Source organism: Euprymna scolopes, chromosome 16 (genome assembly GCF_053919585.1).
Source record: "Euprymna scolopes isolate OS-2025 chromosome 16, ASM5391958v1, whole genome shotgun sequence".
Taxonomy (NCBI): domain Eukaryota; kingdom Metazoa; phylum Mollusca; class Cephalopoda; order Sepiida; family Sepiolidae; genus Euprymna; species Euprymna scolopes.
The window spans coordinates 77,330,616-77,352,658 of NC_136497.1; the positions used below are offsets into that span (position 1 = coordinate 77,330,616).

The window sequence follows — 22,043 nt, forward strand, 5'->3', positions numbered from 1 at the left end:
CAAGAAAGAAAAAAAAAAGCAAAAAAAAAAAAAAAAAGCAGGGTGCAAATAAATATCAATATGATGTAATAGGTCAAGGATGCAAAAATTCGGCTGTTCTAATTACGTCTATCACCGATGTATTAATAAAAAAATATGGTTGAGTTCCGAAAGCAAAAAGGAAAACTAACTAAGTAAAATAAATAATTTCTAAGTAACGATGCAAGGGAAATAACTCTTTTATGTCTAAGAAAACACTTAAATATATTACTCATCCGAAATTAATCAAATTTATAAGTATACTAAGTTATTTAAATTTATACGTGCGTCAAAAGTAGAGAAATTTTAATAGAAAAAATATATAACTATATCATAAATCAATGCATATAAATATACATACACACACACGTACATACACACGTACACACACACACGTAAATAGAAATATCTCTACACACATCTACGCAACAAGATACACGTACACACTCACTGAAGTCACATAAACACATTCACACTCAAACTATCTTTCGCTGACAAAACGACAAACAAATATACACACATCTACAATGCCTATTTGCACTTACCGCTAGACGCAAATTCGTTCAGACAAAACAGCTTTCCTTTCACTCAGAACGTTCTTGGGACAATCGGAACTCTGGTTAATTACCAACACTACATTTTTAACTGTCTTTTTTTTTTTTACTCACGTCCGCGTCTAGCAAGGTAAATCGCCACTTGAACATAAGGTGCTACTATTTGATACCATGCCAAGAAAATATTAACAAGATTTTGGTTTACGTAACATTTAAATTTCTGCATATCATTATAGTCAGGGAAGCAGGTAGCAGGAATGGAATTCCGCAGTCTAGCTGTTCGAGGGAAGAAACTATTATAGAAAGCTTTCTGGCATTTAGGTAAGTCATAGTGAATGGGTGTGATTTTGTTAGTAAACGGTTTTGTCGGTGATATGTACGTTGAGGAGACACAAGTGCATAACGAATTCAACAGAGCACAATGCGTTAAAATACTTGTTAAACAGGCACTGAGATGCAACATTGTGGCGATGGGACAGTGGTTGGAGTTTAGTTGACAAAATGGGACCTATTTGATTTAAGATTCTTTTTTGGAACCTATCCAAGAGAAAGAGGCTAGTGGATGATGCACCATATATAAGGATATAAGGCAACGGAACAACTGTCCAAGGTGAATTTGTGGCAACTATACTCCATGCAAGGGCGAATGGTGGTTTTGCAGATGTACAGAATACTCTCAGGTGTGAGTAATCTTCTGGCACGATAGAGGGAACCCTACTTCAACCTTTAAGTTGTCAATAAAATTAATTGTTTTTTTGTTTGCATAAACTTTGTGTCATTCCTTTCATATAGTGCCTTTGCCTCTATAATTATAGAGAATAAATTCCTGCAATTATATTATTGTAGAACCAACAACACGTCTAAAGCTTATAAGCCAAGGTTAACCTATTTTTTATCATTATTTGTGTAATGAGTATTAAGTATAGCAGTAATATTATTGTAAATTTGAGACACCTATAAATATGATACACGTTTTATGTGAACGTTGATGCAAGCAAACTTTAGTATAATTTTGATCAGGTGTTTTGGACCGATAATATATTTTACTACTATCAGAAATAGCTGTAGTAGTAGTAGTAGTAGTAGTAGCAATGGTTAACGTAGTATAATTCTGAATCCATATAGCACTTATAGCATGCCATGTGTGGTTCGTTCCAACCTTAATGCAATTGTATCGAGTAATTTTGGAGCCTATACGTATGCATTGTTTTTACTATTAGCAATATTGGAAGTAATAAGACCTGGGCAAAATCATTTCCTTTCCCCCACTTTTTCAACGGAACACTTTTATCTTTTGTGCGATTACATGTCAACATATTGGAAATACTTGAAAATTAAATATATATATATATATATATATATATATATATATATATATATATATATATATATATATATATATGTTGGGACGAATAATTGAAATCGGAATCGAAAAAATCTGAACTTTTGGAGTATCGGAATCGGTATCGGAATCGGTATCGGAATCGGTATCGGAATCGGAAAAAAGAGCCGAATTTCCGATTCCAAAACGATTCTTTAAATGTTTTCTTGACAATAAAATAACAATAATAAAATTTATTTATTTGTTTTTATTATTTATTGGTTCCCCAACAAAAGGAGGGTGGACCTGTAAATTAACTCTTCGTCCGTTCGTCCATTCGTCCGTTCGTACCTTTCTCAATAACTACGCCTTGGAACTTTTTAAAACTTTGCACAAACATTAAACATGATGTGAGTAAAAAAGTAACAGAACGGGTTTTCTAGGAAAACTCCGGTTTCCTTCCTAGGGATGCCTTTCATGTTAAAAGGGCTAAAATTAATACTTTTGTGCTTATTAAAAAAAAAAATGATGCCTTGGACTTTTATAAAACTTTCTGAAAAGTTGTAACTAACTAATTTCTATATAATTTTGTTTGTCTATACTTCGCGATAAGTCTTAAGTGTGCTCAAGGGGCCCTTTTAAGGCTAATAAAAACACTCCATTTTGGGGACTATTTTACGATATTTGTCGAGAATTTTCTGTGCATGCCTATTTAGCAGTTTTGCATGGTGCTGGACTCATTTAAATATATTAAGGCCTTGGGGACTTTTGGAGCTAAATGGGGAGGGGCACATGCTTAACTTAGTCATTTTTTATGCCTCGTTCACTGTGCACTCACGGGGGACCATGCACGCTTCACCTGTTTATATACTAGAAGTTGTTCATTTACAATATAAAACTAAGAGCCACGGAATGGGTGATAAATCCCACTTTCAGATTTAACATCGATTCTCAGTTTAATTTTTTTATTTTATTGATACATTATTGCTGTCTTTAAAAAGTCAGTGTAGGAGTGCTGTCAGAATTGCTGCAAAGATTGAGGAATTGTAAATCAGCATGTTACAGTGTATATACATTTTAGAGTAGGATTTTATTTATTTTTTTACGTAAAATCACCACACGTCCATATTTGAAAGCGTTATGGTCATCTAGTTCTTCATTGCATGGCGTAGTACAGAATGAGAAATTATTTTCTTTTGTATTTCTATAATAGTAGTACCTATTGAAATGCAATAAAATACTTAGCCATCCTAACACGCTATATGTTAGATTTATATAGTGTTGTTAACAACCATTCTAAGGCATGAAACATGCCTCTGGTTTTATAAATCTTCCAGATATTTTTGTTATTACACTTAGTCACCTCAAACAAGGCATATTGCCACTTGGACGCGAAAGATTATTATTTGGGAGGGATGTTTACAGCTGCACTACGTAGGGGGATGAGCCGTGAGATGTCTGTATTACTTTTACAATGCTGCTTGTTAATAATGTCAGGGAAACAAGCGACATAGAAAAAGTTCCAAAGTCTAATGGTTTGAGAGAAGAAACTATTAAAGTAGAATCTAAGGACCTCTGCAGTAAAGATGATGAAATGTGTTACTTGTTGTGTTAGTCGGAGGTATTTATGTCGAGGGCGGTGATGAAGTCACAAGTGCTACGAGTCCGTCAACGCACATTCCATTAAAAGAATTGTAAAAAAAAAACCAAATTGCAGGGATTCCACCTACCAGAAAGGGGTTGGAGCTTGGTTGATAATGCACGAGGAACCTATTAGGCTGGTGACTCTTTTTAGGACCCCATCTAAGAGGGAGAAACTAATAGTAGATGCACCAACCCAAATGTGGCTATAATACCCTACACATAGGCGAACGGTGTCTTTGTAGAGATACAGGATACTGTCAGATGTGATTAGCTTATTAGTATAGTGAAAAGGGCCCGATTTCTTTTTGCTGCAGCCTTGGCAATGTCTGCAATGTGTGTTGGTGTATAGAGGTGTAATAGAATCGCATTTTAATTCTTCTGATGACGACGTAGGGGAAAAGAGTAAAAATAAACCAACGTTTGTCTTTTTCTATGCCCTACATGATATTTCGAGGATGTTTTATTCCAAATTTGATGCAATTTTCTCGAGTTGTTTTGGAGCCTATAAGTGGGCAACAGAGAGCCAGACAAAGAAAAAGTATTAAATTATAATATAGATCCATAAAACTATTAAATATTTGCGCCCAGAAAATACACGTATCTGCTGGTCATCTGATAATGGCGACGAAGCTTCATAATGAAGATAATAATAGGCAAGACTTAGTTGACCAATCAGGGAGCGCGAAAGACCCCACATGACAGATGAAGAAGAAATAACTGAGTTAGAATGATTAACATGACAATATGTCAGCGATAAATATAAGATAATCGCCAAGGAGAAAATGGACGGAAACCAACAGGAGATAGTTTTTAAATACAGCCAACAGACAATAATTTTCGAATATGTTGGATCTTTATTTTTACTTTTTTTCTTCGTGTGTATATTTTTTTTTTCTTCCATTTTTTTTGTATTCATTTGTTTTGTGTTATCGTTTGGGTTTTTTTTTCTATCAATCAATCTGTCATTTTTAACATGTTCATTTTTTCTTCTTCCCACTTATCTCCCTTTCTCAGACTCAATGACGTGATTTTTTTTGTAAAAGTTTCTCGTAACCATTTCTCTTTCTCCCTCCCTTCCCCCCTCTCTCTCTCTCTCTTTCTGTCTCTCTACGATCCATATTATTTTCTCTATCTTTTCCTCCTGTTTTGTTATCAGTTCTTGTCAGGTCTTTCCTTATTGTTTTATTGTTTTCTCTTTTTTATTAGCCTTTTTCTTTTTTCTTTTATGAATACGTTTCTTTTTTCTTTAATTCTGTTTTCTTTCTCTTTCTTTTCCTTTTAATTGCACATCTTCTTCTGTTTCTTATTCTATGAGTATTGACTAGGAATGATGTTTGTATGAGAAAGGAAAATATGCTACATAAGAAATGAATATACATATATATACATATATATACATATATATATATATACATATATATATATATATATATATACATATATATATATATATATATATATATATTGATTTCAAGGTCCAATCTTAAAACAGTGAGTCAAGTACGATAAACGTAAGACCAGCATGACATAATCTTTAAAAATTGTTTCAAACTTGCTTATTCTTAACATAAAGAAGATGTCATGTTTAACGGCCACGCGTGCGCATTCGTGAAACATTTGACAAAGAGATAAAAATATATATACATTTAATGCAGTGAAATTAAACTGCAAAATAAAGTTTCATTGGGAAGGTAAGTGTATCTAGATAAAAGAAGCTCTACCAGATTAAGAGAAGCAAGCAATAGAATACGTTAAGAAGATAAGAGTAAAGTTACGTAGGAAATTCATTATATTATCAAGTCAATAAGGGTTACAGAAAAAGGAATAAGGTAGAAAACCTCTTTAGGCGATGGCCTTTCGAAGCTAAATGCTTCTCGTCAGAAGCGGAGCAAAATCCCGCCATTTATATAAATGTAAAGATAAAAAAGACAACACGACTTTGAAGACATTCAGATTAGAAATGGAAAAAAATTTGGAGCTTAGAATTGGGATTAAAAAAAAAACACACTGTTATAGCGGCGACGATATAATGGGGATAAAAGAGAAAAGGGACCAAAAAGCAATAAAGACTAAAAATTATACAAAACAATATATGAGACAGTGACAGAATAAGAAAAAAATATTAAAATTCATAAAATATTTAAAAAATTCCAAATTTATTTCTAAACTTTAAACACACACGCACACACACACACACACACACACACACACACACACACACACACATATTGATGAAAACAAAGGGATGTAGTGTTTACCTGATATACACAATCGTAAACCTAAGCCTAATACAAATAGCAGTATTTATATATAGAAAATGTAATCCAAACCGAATTAGAAAAGCTCAATACGCAATACAGAGTAGAGTATATTATAATAAGCTCTTCCCTTTTTCTAGGTTGAGCATCTTGGTGGGTGAAATAAACTGCGACTAGCGTCCAATAATGCAGTGTTCTTTGTATAAACACATGGAGCTTAAGGCGCTTGGACAATGTTGATCATCGTAATTACACCTACCTACTTAGCGGCATCATACTTGTTAGAAGCGTCGACTGTCGTCTAAGCGGTTGAGTTTCGATTCTAGCTTACGGCAGTTGCAAATCTAGCCGCACTGAAAAACTGTGCTACAGAAAGGGATTAGACATGTAAAGAAAAGGGGGGAAAAGAAGATTTCTAGATAAAAGTAAACGAAAAAGATATCTAGGTTGAAAAAGATTTCCACATAAAAGGAAACAAAAAAGATGTAAAACGAAGAATGACATCATGTACAAATTTTTTCCTTTTTTTTCACGCATTTTTCTCTTTATTTACTATCGATAAATCTATTGTTTACGTGCGTATCTTATTTCCACTCATTATATATACAACTGTCTTCTTTAATAAAAAAAATAAATTAAAAAAAAACGCAATTTAATATAAATATTCTACTTTTTATTTCCACGTCATTTTTTCATACTTTTTCACATCTTTTCTTGTTTTTGGTTTTCTACAGATGTGACTTTCCTTTTTATCTTAACATCTTTTTACTTTTATAATCGCATACTTTTCTTCATAGCTAAATATATTTTCTGTTTATTTAGATATCAATAGACGTATATACTTTCAAGGCCATCCGGCGTTGCTCAGCTCCGTATAAGACAATAAGACAAATTTTGAACGTACCTGGTATTCTTAAGATAGAAACATTTTTGATGTCCACATATCATTTGACATCTTGAGCAAAGGAATATTTTACCTTCCATAGGACGGGTATTACACAACATATGTATGAAATAATTGTACCTTCCCTAGGACAGGAAATTCACAGCATGTATATGGAAAAAAAATCCTTACCTAGGCCGGGTAATGTAAAACACATATTTAAAATAATTTACCTCATTTTCTGTTTATTCAGATATCATTATACGTATCTATTACAATATAATCGTTTCCCTATCTGTTTGTTTAATTATCCAAAATTTATTTAATATGATATATTTTTATACGCTGTTTCATGAATTAATTTCATGCCGGAATAGGACTTATATACATTTTCATCCAGCATGTATATATATATATATATATATATATATATATATATATATATATATATATATATACTATTTATTCAATGGAAAATCCACATTCAATGAGAAAACTCATTTGCGTATTACATTAAAGAAAATCTATTTTAAGAATTAGCTCGACGTTATTAAATTGTTTATTGTAATAGAACCGTTAATATTATTTAAAGTTGATTCGTTTAATATACTTTTAAATTTAATTTATATTTAATTTAATTTATTTTCAATTATAAATAGCTGACAACGGTTGAGTTTCAAACCGGAAGTAAGCTTATTTATTCAAGATAGGGGATTTATGTCTCGATTTAGTCATGGAAGATACTTCGTGTTTGATTTTCATAGACCAAGATGGATGTGTTCTATGCTTCCCTCTAAATCTATCTTTTAACTCAGTTTTTGTAAAAAGTTAGGATAATCGGTGTATTTTAAATAGTGTGCGACAAATATCATCCGCCTGGCAATATGTTTTGACCGGGCAACGTCGAGTATATACAGCTAGTAATTTTATATGCACATCTGTACTCTCTTTTCCTTTCAATTTATTATGTTAATTAGTCCTTTTATTTTTTAATGTACCTTTTTCTTTCATTTTTTATCAACTTCCTGTTTTTGAATTATACTTATAAAACCGTTTCCTTTTATTTTCATTTTTATTTTCATTGTTATTGGAGCGTATTATTTTCTTCCATTTTATCTTGAAATTATTATTTGTACTCCTTTGTTTAATTTTCTTTACAAGACTTCCTTTTTTTGCGAGACTTCTCTTTCTTATTTCTTTTGACGAGACTTCTTTTATTTTTCTTTAACTTATTTTATTCATTTTCTTTTTACAAGACTTCGTTTCTTTTTAGTCGCGTGCAAGCGACTCTATAAGTCATTTCGTCGGTCCGTCGGTCGGTCGGACTGTCGGTCGGTCGGTCTGTCCGTAACACATTTGTGCTTGACCTTTTTGGTTAAGATCAAAGTGTAGTATCTATTCCGGCAGATACTGCAAGCAAAAACCATATGTGGGGGCAGCTGCACATATAAGATCTTGGTCAATGTAGGGGCAACCCTTCATACCAATTGTCACTATCCAGCTCCTCTACTCCCCGGGGAGTTGGTCCCCATTTTCCCTTCACTCCTCACATTAAAAATCGGCCTTGTACCTAATTTGCTTGGTGGGGTAGCAAATAAATACCCTTTTCTTGGCCTTTTGGCCAAGATCAAAGTATAGTATCTTTTCCGGCAGATACTGCAAGCAAAGACCATATGTCGGGTCATGTTGTCACTATCCAGCTCCCCTACTCCCCGGGGAGTTGGTCCCCATTTCCCCTTCACTCCTCACTTTAAAAATCGGCGTTGTGCTTCATTTGCTCGGTGGGGGAGCAAATAAATACCCTTTTCTTGGCCTTTTGACCAAGATCAAAGTGTAGTATCTGTTCTTACTACATGCTGTACTTACGTTTGTAACTTTTCCTTGGCAACATGGCTAAGCTCAAAGTGTAGTATATGTTCTTAACAGATGCTGCACTTACATTTGTAACTTTTCCTTGGCAATGGAAGGGGAAACCTTTCCATGCCAAGGCATTTTTAGTCGCATGCAAGTCACTCAATCGGTCGGTCTGTAACACATTTACATTTTATTTTTTTGGGGTATGGAGTAACATTTTTGTCCCCCGATTTATCAGAGAGGGACCTATGTTTTCAATGGGTCCGTCTGTCTGTTAGTCCAGATGATTGACGGATAACCGTCCATTAGTTTTTCCTGAAATTTTGTCACAAATTATATTTTAATATATAAATGTACTTAGGAAAATAAATTTTTTTTCTTCCTTTTTTTTTGCGAAAAACCCTGTTTTGCCCACAGGGGCTCAAAAGGGGTAAAAAATGGCAAAAAATGACACTTTTTGTCCTGTAACATTTGATCCATCCATTAGATTTTTCTGAAACTTGCTACAAATGTGGAGGGCATTGTTCTTAATATAAATTCAGTATGGATGACCCTGGCAAAAGTCTTGTTTGCGTCCCCCAGAGATTTTTTGTGCTGAAAACGCCCTTTGTTCTGGTGCGTTTATCATATTTCTCAACAAAAACTTGATATGTCTATATAGTGGTTTCCCATGTTGCTGAATTCCAATATACATGTGTTAAGGTGTGAAACTGCACTGTTTGTCCATTGTCACTGGTATTCAGTATTCCAAGGGGCTCATCAGGGGTCATAAATGTACCAAAATTGCAAAAAAATGACATTTTTTTCCTATATAAATTTTAACCTATCCATTAGACTTTTCTGAAACTTGCCCAAAATGTGGAGGCCATTGTTCTTAATATAAATTTAGTATGGGTGACCCTGGTAATATTCTGGTTAGCGTCCCCCAGGTACTTTTAGAGCTAGAAAACACACCTTTTTGGGACTCTCATGCAGCACCAATTTTTAAAACTATATTTCGTACAGAGGGGGACCATGTATGCGCGGCTCGTTTTTTAACCAAGGGGCATAGAGTAATATGTTGGTCCCCAAATTTATCGGAGCGGCACCTATGTTTTTGGTGGGTTTGTCTATCCTTTAGTCCGGACGATTGATGGATAACCGTCCATTAGTTTATTCCTGAAATTTTGTCACAAATTATATTTCAATATATAGATGTGCATAGTAAAAAGTATTTTTTCTGCAGAAATTCCCATTTCGCCTACAGGGACTCAAAAGAGGTAAGAAATGCTTCAAAATGGCCAAAAATTACACTTTTTGTCCCGTAACATAATGGATCAATCCATTAGATTTTTCTGAAACTTGCCCAAAATGTGGAGGGCATTGTTCTTAATATAAATTCAGTATGGGTGACCCTGGCAAAAGTATGCTTTGCATCCCTCAGGAACTTTTAGTGCTGAAAACGCCCTTTCTTCTGGTGCGTTTCTCATATTTCTCAACAAAAACTTGATATGTCTATATAGTGGTTTCCCATGTTGCTGAATGTAAATATACATGTGTTAAGGTCCATTTTCACTAGTATTCAGCATTCTAAGTGTCTCATAAGGGGTAAAAAATGTACCAAAATTGAAAAAAAAAATGACACTTTTTGCCCCATAAATTTTGACTTATCCATTACATTTTTTTGAAACTTGTCCAAAATACGCATTGTTCTTAATATAAATTCAGTATGGGTGATCCTAGCAAAATTCTGCTTTGCATTCCTCGGGGACTTTTAGTGCTAAAAATGCCCTTTTTTCATATTTCTCAATAAAAAACTTGATATGTATATCTATATAGTGCACTCCCATGGTGCTGAACTCAAATATACATGTGTTACGGTGTAAAACTGCATAGTTTTTCCATTGTCACTGGTATTCAGCATTCCAAGAGGCTCATAAGGGGTCAAAAATGTACCAAAATGGCAAATAATGACACTTTTTGCCCCATAAATTTTTACCTATCCATTAGACTTTTCTGAAACTTGTCCAAAATGTAACTTTTCCTTGGCCACATGGCTAAGATCAAAGTGTAGTATCTATTCTTAACTGATGCTGCACTTGTTTGTAACTAATAAGTAAATGTGTTATGGACCGACCGACGGAGGATAGTTTTTTTAAAACTGCATACCACAGAATAGATTTTTAGCTGTGTGCAAGCAACTCTATAAGTCGCTCAGTCGGTCAGTCGGTCCGTAACACATGTACTTTTTATTCCTTTTTGTTTATTATATCGGATTCCTGAATACGAAAATAACGTTTCAAATTCCTTAAATAAAATAATTTTTGTGATATAAAGTGGGGGATCATTTTTTTGTATTGATTTAATGTAAAATGATCTCCTACTTTACAACCAGTCAGTCTCAAAGCCATTCAAGTCATTCTCCAGATCATTCAAGTTGTTTTTGAAGGATTCCAGTTATTTTTTTAAGTATTCAAGTCATTCTTAAGGTTATTCAATTCATTCTTAAGTTCATTAAAGTCATTCTTAGTCATTTACTTTTTATTTATTTAAGTCATTTCAGCCATTTTCCGGTCATTTTAGTTTATCTTTAATAATTTAATGTCAATCCTACATTCAAGCATTCATTCATTACTCAAGAGCACGCGACTAATGCCTATCGGCCTTGTTTGTCTTGACAAGACTTCTTTTTCTCATTTTCTTTTGACGAGATTTCTTGTTTTCTTTTCTTTTTCTTATCATCTTTTATTTTCTTTTATAAAATTACTTTTTTTTTACATTTACGAAATATCTTTACTCCATTTTTTTCTTTTATAACAATACTTTCTTTCATTGTGTACAGGATTCTTTTCGTTCATTTTTCTTTGACGACACCCCTTTCTTGGAATAGTTCTATTATCTTAATTTGGCGATACATATTTCTTTCATTTTTCTTTGGTGAGAATTCTTTCATTCAGTATTCTTTTCTATTAACTGGGAGTTAATACTTACAAGATTCTTTTCTATTAACTGACAATTAATACTTACAAGATTCTTTTCTATTAACTGACAGTTAATACTTACAAGATTCTTTTCTATTAACTGACAGTTAATACTTACAAGATTCTTTTCTATTAACTGACAGTTAATACATACAAGATTCTTTTCTATTAACTGGCAGTTAATACTTACAAGATTCTTTTCTATTAACTGACAGTTAATACTTACAAGATTCTTTTCTATTAACTGGCAGTTAATACTTACAAGATTCTTTTCTATTAACTGACAGTTAATACTTACAAGATTCTTTTCTATTAACTGACAGTTAATACTTACAAGATTCTTTTCTATTAACTGACAGTTAATACTTACAAGATTCTTTTCTATTAACTGACAGTTAATACTTACAAGATTCTTTTCTATTAACTGGCAGTTAATACTTACAAGATTCTTTTCTATTAACTGACAGTTAATACTTACAAGATTCTTTTCTATTAACTGACAGTTAATACTTACAAGATTCTTTTCTATTAACTGTCAGTTAATACTTACAAGATTCTTTTCTATTAACTGACAGTTAATACTTACAAGATTCTTTTCTATTAACTGACAGTTAATACTTACAAGAACTCGCAGTTCTCCTTACAAGATTTATTTCCTTAATTTTATCTCCTTTCTCTTCTTTATTTTGTATTTTCATATCGATCTGTATTTCTCTTTTCTTCTTTTTATTTTATGAACGTTTTCGTTTATTTAATCGGTACATTATTTTATTTATATATATATATATATATATATATATATATATATATATATATATATATATATATATATATATATATATATATATATATAAGAAATTTATTACTGTGAGTCCAGAATGAGTTTACATATTGTTTCAACTAGAGGAAGATCCCCAAAGAGAGGAAATATCTAACTAGCATCGTAAGAATTCATAGATGGACACTATCTATGAATTCTGACGATGCTAGTTGGATATTTTCTCTCTTTGGGGATCGTCCTCTAGTTGAAACAATATGTAAACTCATTCTGGACACACAGTAATAAATTTCTTATATACTGCTCTGGCTACACATTGAGCACTCTATTCCGGTTTTTTCACCGCTGGTAAATAAATGTGTATATATATATATATATATATATATATATATATATATATATATATATATATATATATATATATATATATATATGTATGTATAACATAATATCCGAAATATAGACGAAGCCACAAAATAACATATCTAACTACACCTAGCCTGAAAGTAGGTCATCCACATACTGTACTGTTTCGCTGTTTCACAGTTAATCATTGCGGGTAGACAGGCAACTACCTCCAGCCAGGATTTAAACCCTACCGCCTGTATGAAAGTCAAGGCTCCTAATCGGCGGCTGCTGTGCGAGTCGTGAATTAACGATGAGGATGGGCGCGGTGGAACTAGGAAGCTGATTGGCTAAGTAGAATATTCAATAGCATATACGTATATATAAATGCGCGATAACCACAACTTTTCGCATAAGCCTCATGAATTTTCACGAGAATGAAATGCGGAATATTCTGTGTAGCTTAATGGCCATATATATTATTTTCATAACTTATTATGTTATATATATATATATATATATATATATATATATATATATATATATATATATATATATATATGTATGTATATATATATCTATATCTATATATATATATATATATATATATATATATATATATATATATATATATATAGTCATCCACATACTGTACTGTTTCGCTGTTTCACAGTTCATCATTGCAGCTAGACAGGCAAGTACCTCAAGCCAGGATTGAAACCCTATCGCCTGTATGACAGTCTAGGCTCCTAATCAGCGGCTGCTGTGCGAGTCGTGAATTAACGATGTTTTGACATCGTCCGAAATACCTAAGCTCAATTTGTTTACACAAAGAGCATCGCTTTATACGCTAATGGTAATTCGTGTATCACTTCTCAATATGCTCAACTCAAGATAAGGAGAATTATAGTCATCCACATACAGTACTGTTTCGCTGTTTCACAGCTCATCGGTGCGGCTAGACAGGCAACTACCTAAAGCCAGGATTGAAACTCTACCGCCTGTACGACAGTCAAGGCTCCTAACCAAAGAGGATGAAACGCGGAAAATTCTGTGCAGCTGAAATGTCATAAATATTTTTCAAACCTACTATCAAGCACTATCGAAGTAAATACTGTAAATATTTATGCAAATGTATAATATATATATATATATATATATATATATATATATATATTCTATTTCCATCCTGCCTTTATACTTTTTGTTTTCACCTTTTCAGATTGCATCTTTTCTTATTCCTCTTTTTTTTATTTTTCGTACGCTTTCCTTTTTTTTTTTTTTTTTTTTGTATATTCCTCGTATTCTTCCTTGGTGCTTCACTCTTTTTGTTTTCATCTTTTTACTATTTCCATTTGTGCATACGTTTTCTTCATCTTTTCTCTTCCCCTCTTGTATGTCTTTCATTCACCTTAAAGGAAAACCGTTGTTGTCTTTTTATTACTTTATTTATTCCTTTATAACTTCAAACTTGAAATAGAATAACTCGCGGCAAAAAGCTTTTGCAAATTGACACTCATATTTTTCATCTTGTCAGTAAAAATGGTCATGTAAAATAGAGCGACGAGATCTGCGATAGGATTCAAGTAAAGTTAACGTGAAATCAGTTAAGTGGATGTGATTAATTGCTGCCTCAAATAATAAAGTGGAAAAGGCTAGATAAGAATAGACCTTTATTACCGCCAACACAGAAGAGTCAAAAGCGAGGTAAGCCATAAAGTGAATACAGTTTGTAAATGGAGATAAGGTTTAAACAAATAATGCTTGTAAGTAGAAATTGCACATTCGTATCAGAGTCTATCAAAGTAAACATTTTAAGTTGTAACATTAATCAAATTTTATGTCGAAAGATAAATACACAATTTTCACCCTATTTAGGGGTCAGAATGAGGGCTCGGCATAGATTTGGAAAACGTTTCCATATAAACTAGCTGAAATACCCATCTCGAACCGGTGCGAAACAATCACACAAACTATGTATCATTATTATTACTAGCGAGAACTTGCGAAATTCAAAAGTGTTTTTGATATTATTTTTTTTTTATTGAAAATCGGTCCAGACAAGGCATGAAGCCACTTGATGTAAGAAGTTAAAAACAAAACAAAAATACCTTCAAAATCAAAAACAAACAACATTTATTTTATTAAATGGGTTGAAAACAGCAATTCTTCCCTCCCTTATCGGAAACATCGCTTTAATGTTAATAATATTATTTCCTAATAAACAATAAATATCACCAAGGTGAATAATATTAAGAAACATTATTCTTTCTGCATACTGTAAAAAATAATTTTTATTTTTACCTTAATAATCTTTAAATAGATAAAGCGAATATACTTATATAAAATTGTATAATTTAAATCTTAATTTTTAATAAAAATATTATTTGTCTTCTTGACGTAAATGTAATTGTCCGCTAGGTATTTGTAAACTCATTAAAACGAATATCGCTTTTTGAAATGTATTTATTTAAAATTGAATCTGATTTTGGAACAATTCATTTTAAAACGAGTAAAGTTGGGAATTTAAACTGAGCGAAATTGGATTAATTGCCATTACTCTATTAGTAAAAAACAAAAAAACAAACAAACAATCCATTGGTTAATAAATATACTTTTTGAAATTTGCCCCAGCTGCTGGGAAATTCTTAATGTGCCCTGACACAGTTCAGAATAGATTTCGTAGCCTAGTGGAGGATACTCTTTTCTCTTCCCTGCAACCTCTTTCTCACAAAAGAGACGTTGCGAGCCTGTTTCTGTTTTATCTTTATTTTTATGGCAAGTGCTCGTCTGAGCTCCAATCTATTGTCCCCTCCCCCTCGCCAAACATTCATGAGAAACACTATAAATGTTAAGGGGTCATAATAGCGGTCAAAGTTTAAAAAAAATTACCGCTTTTTTTTTTCTTTTGCTCAACATACACCTCCAAACACCCTGGCAACACCGTGCGTAAATGCTTAGTGTATATATATATATATATATATATATATATATATATATATATATATATATATATATATATATATATATATATATATATATGTGTATGTATATATATATATATATATATATATATATATATATATATATATATATAAAAGAAATACAATTGTTTGAATCATTTCAATATTGCAAGAAGTGTTACATAAATACGATAGAAAAATTAGTACAACACATGGACTTTTAATGAATTCTAGAAATTTTGGCCATGGACTACTATGCGTCTGAAAGAAAAGCTAATCAATATTTCCATTAATAATAAAAAAAGGCAGAAAACCATAATTATATTATGTCTAAAATAGAGCAGAGTAAAATTGTTGACCACAGTCCATGGGGACCGAAACGCTCCTCTCTCATTCACTGCTACAATAAGGTATGAGGGTGGAGCGTTAGCCTTAATTGTTTTACTCCTGTCTTCATAGCTTTTCAACTTTTAGAGTAAAAAAAATAGGAGGCTTTACTTTTAGAACAATCCTCGTATGGTGAGACATTTGAGTGTACAAGGTCTGTGATTTTGAATCGACTCCTTGTAAAAATTGATTTTTAGGGTATATATACTTGTATGACTTTTAATGATGAAAAATGTGTGTGTAAAGAAAGAGAGAGAGAGAGAGCGAGAGAGAGAGAGAGAGAGAAAGAAAGAAAGAGAGGTGGGGTAGTTGTGCGCACTTGTAGAAAACCGTATGGAAGTTAATAATCGCAAAATAAAAAATGAACCTATTGTGTCTTAAAATAGAAGACAGTAAAGTACATAAGACTAATGAAATTAGAGGTAATCAAAATTTCGTGGAAATAAAAAAAAATATACATAAAAATGTAAAAGAAAAATATAGAAACAATAATGGTAAAAAAAAAGTTCATTTCGTTCAGGTGGAATATAAGAAATGTAAGTGTATATCTATATACCTATAAAAGTGAAAATGTCTGTGTGTCTGTGTGTGTACATTTCCCTACCAAACTACTCTGTCAATTTTCGGTCTAGAGACTCAAGATTTGACATAACGCCTATTGAGGTTTTGGAAAATCTTTTTAATCGGTGTTTGGCCAGAAATTTAGCTGCCAAAGGGTACAGGTTCAAGGATTTGACCTTTGAAAACTATACCACACTCTTCTGCCAATTTTGGGTCTAAACACTTGAAATTTTAGATGTAGGTTACTTGGACATGGATCAAACATTTTTAAATTGATTTGAACCCAAAACAATAAATTTATAACGAGTAAAATCTTTGTTTGGATTGATAAATGATGCGTACTGGCATATATTAAAAGGCGCAAAACAAAATGTTCATTTCAACTTGCCGATGTATTTTTATTTCTTTCTGCGCATGCCCAAATTTAATTCATTTCAAGTCGTTTAATATAAAGACGTTGTTAAGTATCCCTCGACAACTATATCGGTAGGAGATGCGTCTGAAGCGCTAAATGTTTTGATTTTTATTCTAGGTGATGGTACGCACGTCTTTTTTTTAACTTTTGAAATTAGTACTATATATTAGGTACAATATAATATTTAATAGCGAATTTAGAGAAAAATTTCGCTATTTTGAATGCTTGAAATATTAATTTAACATAAGTAACATATTTCTGTAAACACAAATTTAATTTTTTTTCATTTATTATATAGATAAACATTCGCATTTTGGTAATTTCGATACAAATGCTTTTATCTTTTAAAGGTGATCGTAAAAAAAAAGAAAATGAGAAAGAAATTAATTTGCCGTTTGTATTTTAGAAACTTGCTGAAAACCACGCCCGTACATCAAAAGATAGGAATATTTTAACGCAAATATGAAATATTTGTTTTGAAAAAAAAAAGTATATAATGAAATAGAACAGTCTGTTGCACTCAACTACAAAACTATCCTGACATTACGAAAACAATAACAAATTATAGTCAATTATTCAAACGCCTTTTTTACAAACGTAGCATGCAAATTATTTAATTTTGCAACCGATATCGCAAATATATAAAAGTAGCATATAAAAAAATGGTGCCTCTCTTGAGTAAAGGGAAATTTACATGAAATAGGGTAACTTTACTGTTGATGCAAGAAATGGGTTCAACTTTCGTATCTATTCATACAACCACACGCATATACATACATGCTTGCATATATATACATGCTAGATGATTATATATATATATATATATATATATATATATATATATATATATATATATATATATATATATATATATTAGACATTAAGAGGAGATTATAGATAAATATATAAATACCCGCTACCATAAACCTTTCTCGATAAAGCTAGAACCCAGAATTAAATAGAATCGAGCAATTGCATCGACAACGGACAACGCCAATGGTTACGTGGTCAGTATGGCACACTTCATGAGTGCGACGACCTGGGTTTGCGCCTATGTCAGAGCACCTCACTGATGAGATGCAGTACATCGAAACCCATTTGGGTCTGGCGTTGTCGTTGTCGATGCAATTACTTGATTCTATCTAATTCTGGGTTCTAGCTTTATCGTGAAAGGTGTATGTGAACGGGTATATATATATATATATATATATATATATATATATATATATATATATATATATATATATATATATACTGTGTGTGCAAAATCAAGACTTCAAGACAAGGTGTTGATGGCAACGAAAAGTGTATTTTGTTTTATGTTACAATTGTTTCAATGTCCAGTTCGACAATTTCAAGCATTACATCGTTTGAAAATTTTCAAAAACCAGCATTTCTTCAGACCTTATGAATAAACACACTTTTGGCAATGTATCATTTTTTGAATAGAAAGAAAAAAGAGGTGGGGGAGATCCCTAACGGGAAAAACATGCGAGAAACATGAAATGGGGGTTTCCGTAACCACAACCAAGGTAAATGCTTCTCGCATGTATATTAATGCTCAATTATGAAATGTGATAATTTAGTAGCTTTTTGGCTTAAAACCTACCGGTATATGAAAATTTACTGAATTACACGAACTCAGTATATTACATATAAGTCTCTCTCTCCCCCCCTCTCTCTCTTTATATATATATATATACCTCAGAAAAATGAAATGAAATATATCTACTGGTATGCTAATCCAGTGATTTTGGGTCTTACAAACTATTATTAGATGTAATATTTTATAGAAGACAATCCCAGCTAAATAAATATGCATAATATACAAGTTAAAGCAAATGAATCAAATTTTAGGTATTTGAATTTCATGATTTGAAAAAGTTAATCTCCAGGTATAGAATTGTTTTTATTGTTTAAAAACAAAGAATACAATTGAATAAATTTATTTAATTGTATGCTTTGTTTTCAAACAATAAAAAATCCTATATTAGAAGATTAACCTTTTAAAATGATAAATTTAAATACCTAAAATTTTATATATATGCACACACACATACACACGCATATATATATATATATATATATATATATATATATATATATATATATATATATAGCTATCATATATATATATCATATATATTTATACATAGAGAGAGAGAGAACTATCATATATATATATATATGTACACATATTATATATATATATGTATATATATATATATATATATATATATATATATATATATATATATATATATGATGGCTATGTACAGACCAATTTTATTAATCTTGATGAAATTAAAAGAATAAAAGTGAAAAGCTAGCTGACGGTTTCGCACATCGCTGAAAGTCGAAGTGAATAATAATTAAGGAAAAAGAATATATAAGATGGAAAGATGGCGGGAGATAAATGGTGCAAAAAAGGTTTGGGGAAAAAATCAGATAGAAACTACATTAAGTCCCAGTAGATTTTCTCTTTATTTACAAAGAAAAGGTCTCAAGGACTTAATACAGATAGTTTCTAAAATTTTCAGGTGATAAGGAGAGTGTGAGCTGCTCAAAACAGAAAATAAGTCCACAACGAATTTTAAAGCAGTTACACGGTTATTTATTAAGTGGTCAAAAATAGCGGAACCATAGGGATTATGCAAACCATCTGATGGTGCATAAGTTGCACGTCGAATCCTAGATGAGACATCTTGTTTAATAAGAGAATCCAAGGTTAGTGATCTCCGCTTGACGTAGTGCATTCCGCAACTACATTTAAATAAATAAACAATAGAATTATTATGCTGCGAGGGAGGGATTTATTTCGGATAAGAAGACAGCATAGGTCTTGTTGAAAAAACAACAACACGAAGCCTCGACCCAAAATATCACTGTTGAACAACCAGTGAAATTTGATTGGCAAAACGATCACGACATCTAGTTTCTGTTTGATTCTTCACCCAAAACTTTTTCTTTTCCCCATTTAACTCCCGCCATATTTCCATCTCAAATATTAAACCTTGATTTTAGCTCTGTTGAGCGAGGTATTAAACCGGTCAGCTAGCTTTTCACTTTTATTCTTGTAATTTCAGCATGATTAATAAAATTTCTCGGTACATAGCTATCATTAAAGTTTGTACACTCAAAAGATATATATATTTATATATAATAATAATAATAATAATAATAATAATAATAATAATAATAATAATATTGTAATACCTACAGATATTAGAGTTTCATCTTTCTAAGAATCATTAGTGCAGGGTGGCACGACTACTACCGGTCGGGAGATTCGAATCCAGCCACAAAGCCATCTCTGATTCCATTAGCAAGGAAGAAACCTCACAGCCAATCTCAATCGCGAAAAATGGCGTTGAAATTTTAACATTTATTTTTTAAATGTCGTAGCAGCCGGCCATAGTGATCTAATGATTATAACATCATAATCTATGCATGCAAGATTAGGTGCCCGACTTTCTATTTCAACTTTAAAGTGCTCAGCAATAATTCAAATTTAGGATCTACATAGTTTAATGTTCTTCCTTTCGCTTCCAAAGGATCTGACTCCAACTGAACCCAACTCAACTGCTCTCGACTCTACTCCTCTGCTGACTCCGCCTGATCTGACTAACTCTAGCTCCTATATTGAGAATTCCCCTTCGTCTATGACGTCAGAAGTGTGTTTCCCAAACGTGACAAATTCACGTGGTTATGCATGTTTTTCCAAACACACTTTTAACAACAAAAGAATTCTCAACATATAATTCTAACCTATTTTTTAACAATATATTTTTTATTTGTATTGTTCATTCTTTGACTGACATTTTTAATATTCAGTTTTTTAAAAGAATGAACAATCAATTCTTTTTACGATATAAACAATAACTATTCCAATAGAATTTAACAATAGACTAAATTCTAACATTTTAATTTCTGAACCTTGCTTACAAGGTTCGAGTCTCGGCTTATCCTAATCTCATTTTCACTTATCTGATACTCTTCTTATTTGCATGGAAAGGAGACAGCCCCTTTTCATGTAAAAATGGGCGGAAGGAGTATAATTATATATTTTAATTAAATCAACTTTTCAAGAAAGGTAGCGTGAAAATCTTTCGGATCATGATGGTTTTTACGTAATTTGCCTCAATCATTTAATCATCTTGAAGAAGTGCCCTTAAAATGGGGACGAAACATTAACGTTTCTCTAATACTATAGTTTTCTTTATTTCTCTTTCCCACAGCGCCATACGATCGTATCTATTATTATTTACACACACACACACACACACACACACACACACACACACACACACACACACACACACACACATATATATATATAAAGATGAATTAGAACTTTTGACAAAACGAAATTAAAAACTTGTAGAGATAGATATTTTCGAAAAAATATAAAATGAAAAATTTATAAACTATTGCTAAGTCTAAAGATGAAAAGTAATAAGTAAAAAAAAGTAAAGAAAAAATGTCTATATTAGTCTTACCTTGGTAACGTATTTGAACGAATATCTTGATAGACTTCAAATGGTTTATAGAGAAAAAAAAAACAAATAGGAAAATTCAACGCGAAATTACAGGAAATAAATTACTGATCCTAAATTTAATTCAAGGAAGACAAGAGATTTCTTATCGTGAATGGATTTTAATGGAAATTTGGTAGTTTTTCTCTCATTATAAGCTAGACAGCCTGCACGCGGTGTAATGGCGTATTTCGTATCTATGTGGAAATGAAAATCCAATTTTGGATTCTAATTTGGGAACTATTTTTTTACGAGTATGTTTAAAAGAGGTATGGGGAAGGGTTTTGTCTGGCTTTTTATCATGTGAAATTAAAAATAAACGTGCATTAAGGCCTCTCCTTTTAATTTCGCCATCGGAAAGCACGTCTATAATTTGAAATTAATATTGTCTTATAAAACAATATGGACTCATTAAAACAATAACAATTCATGAATACACTATATAAACATTTTTGGTACATGATAAATAATGAGCTTGCACTGAATGACGATATAAACATGATCGGTTTCTTAATAGTTCTTATACAGGGTGAGTCACGAGAAACGGATGTTTTTAATTCACTATTT

The 22,043-nt window shown here is 31.8% G+C and overlaps 1 pseudogene; it reads left to right on the top strand.

Moving 5' to 3' along the window:
- Nucleotides 1–8,477: 8,477 nt before the first annotated feature.
- LOC145296502 (U2 spliceosomal RNA) lies at nt 8,478–8,696 on the top strand (annotated as a pseudogene).
- Nucleotides 8,697–22,043: the final 13,347 nt, after the last annotated feature.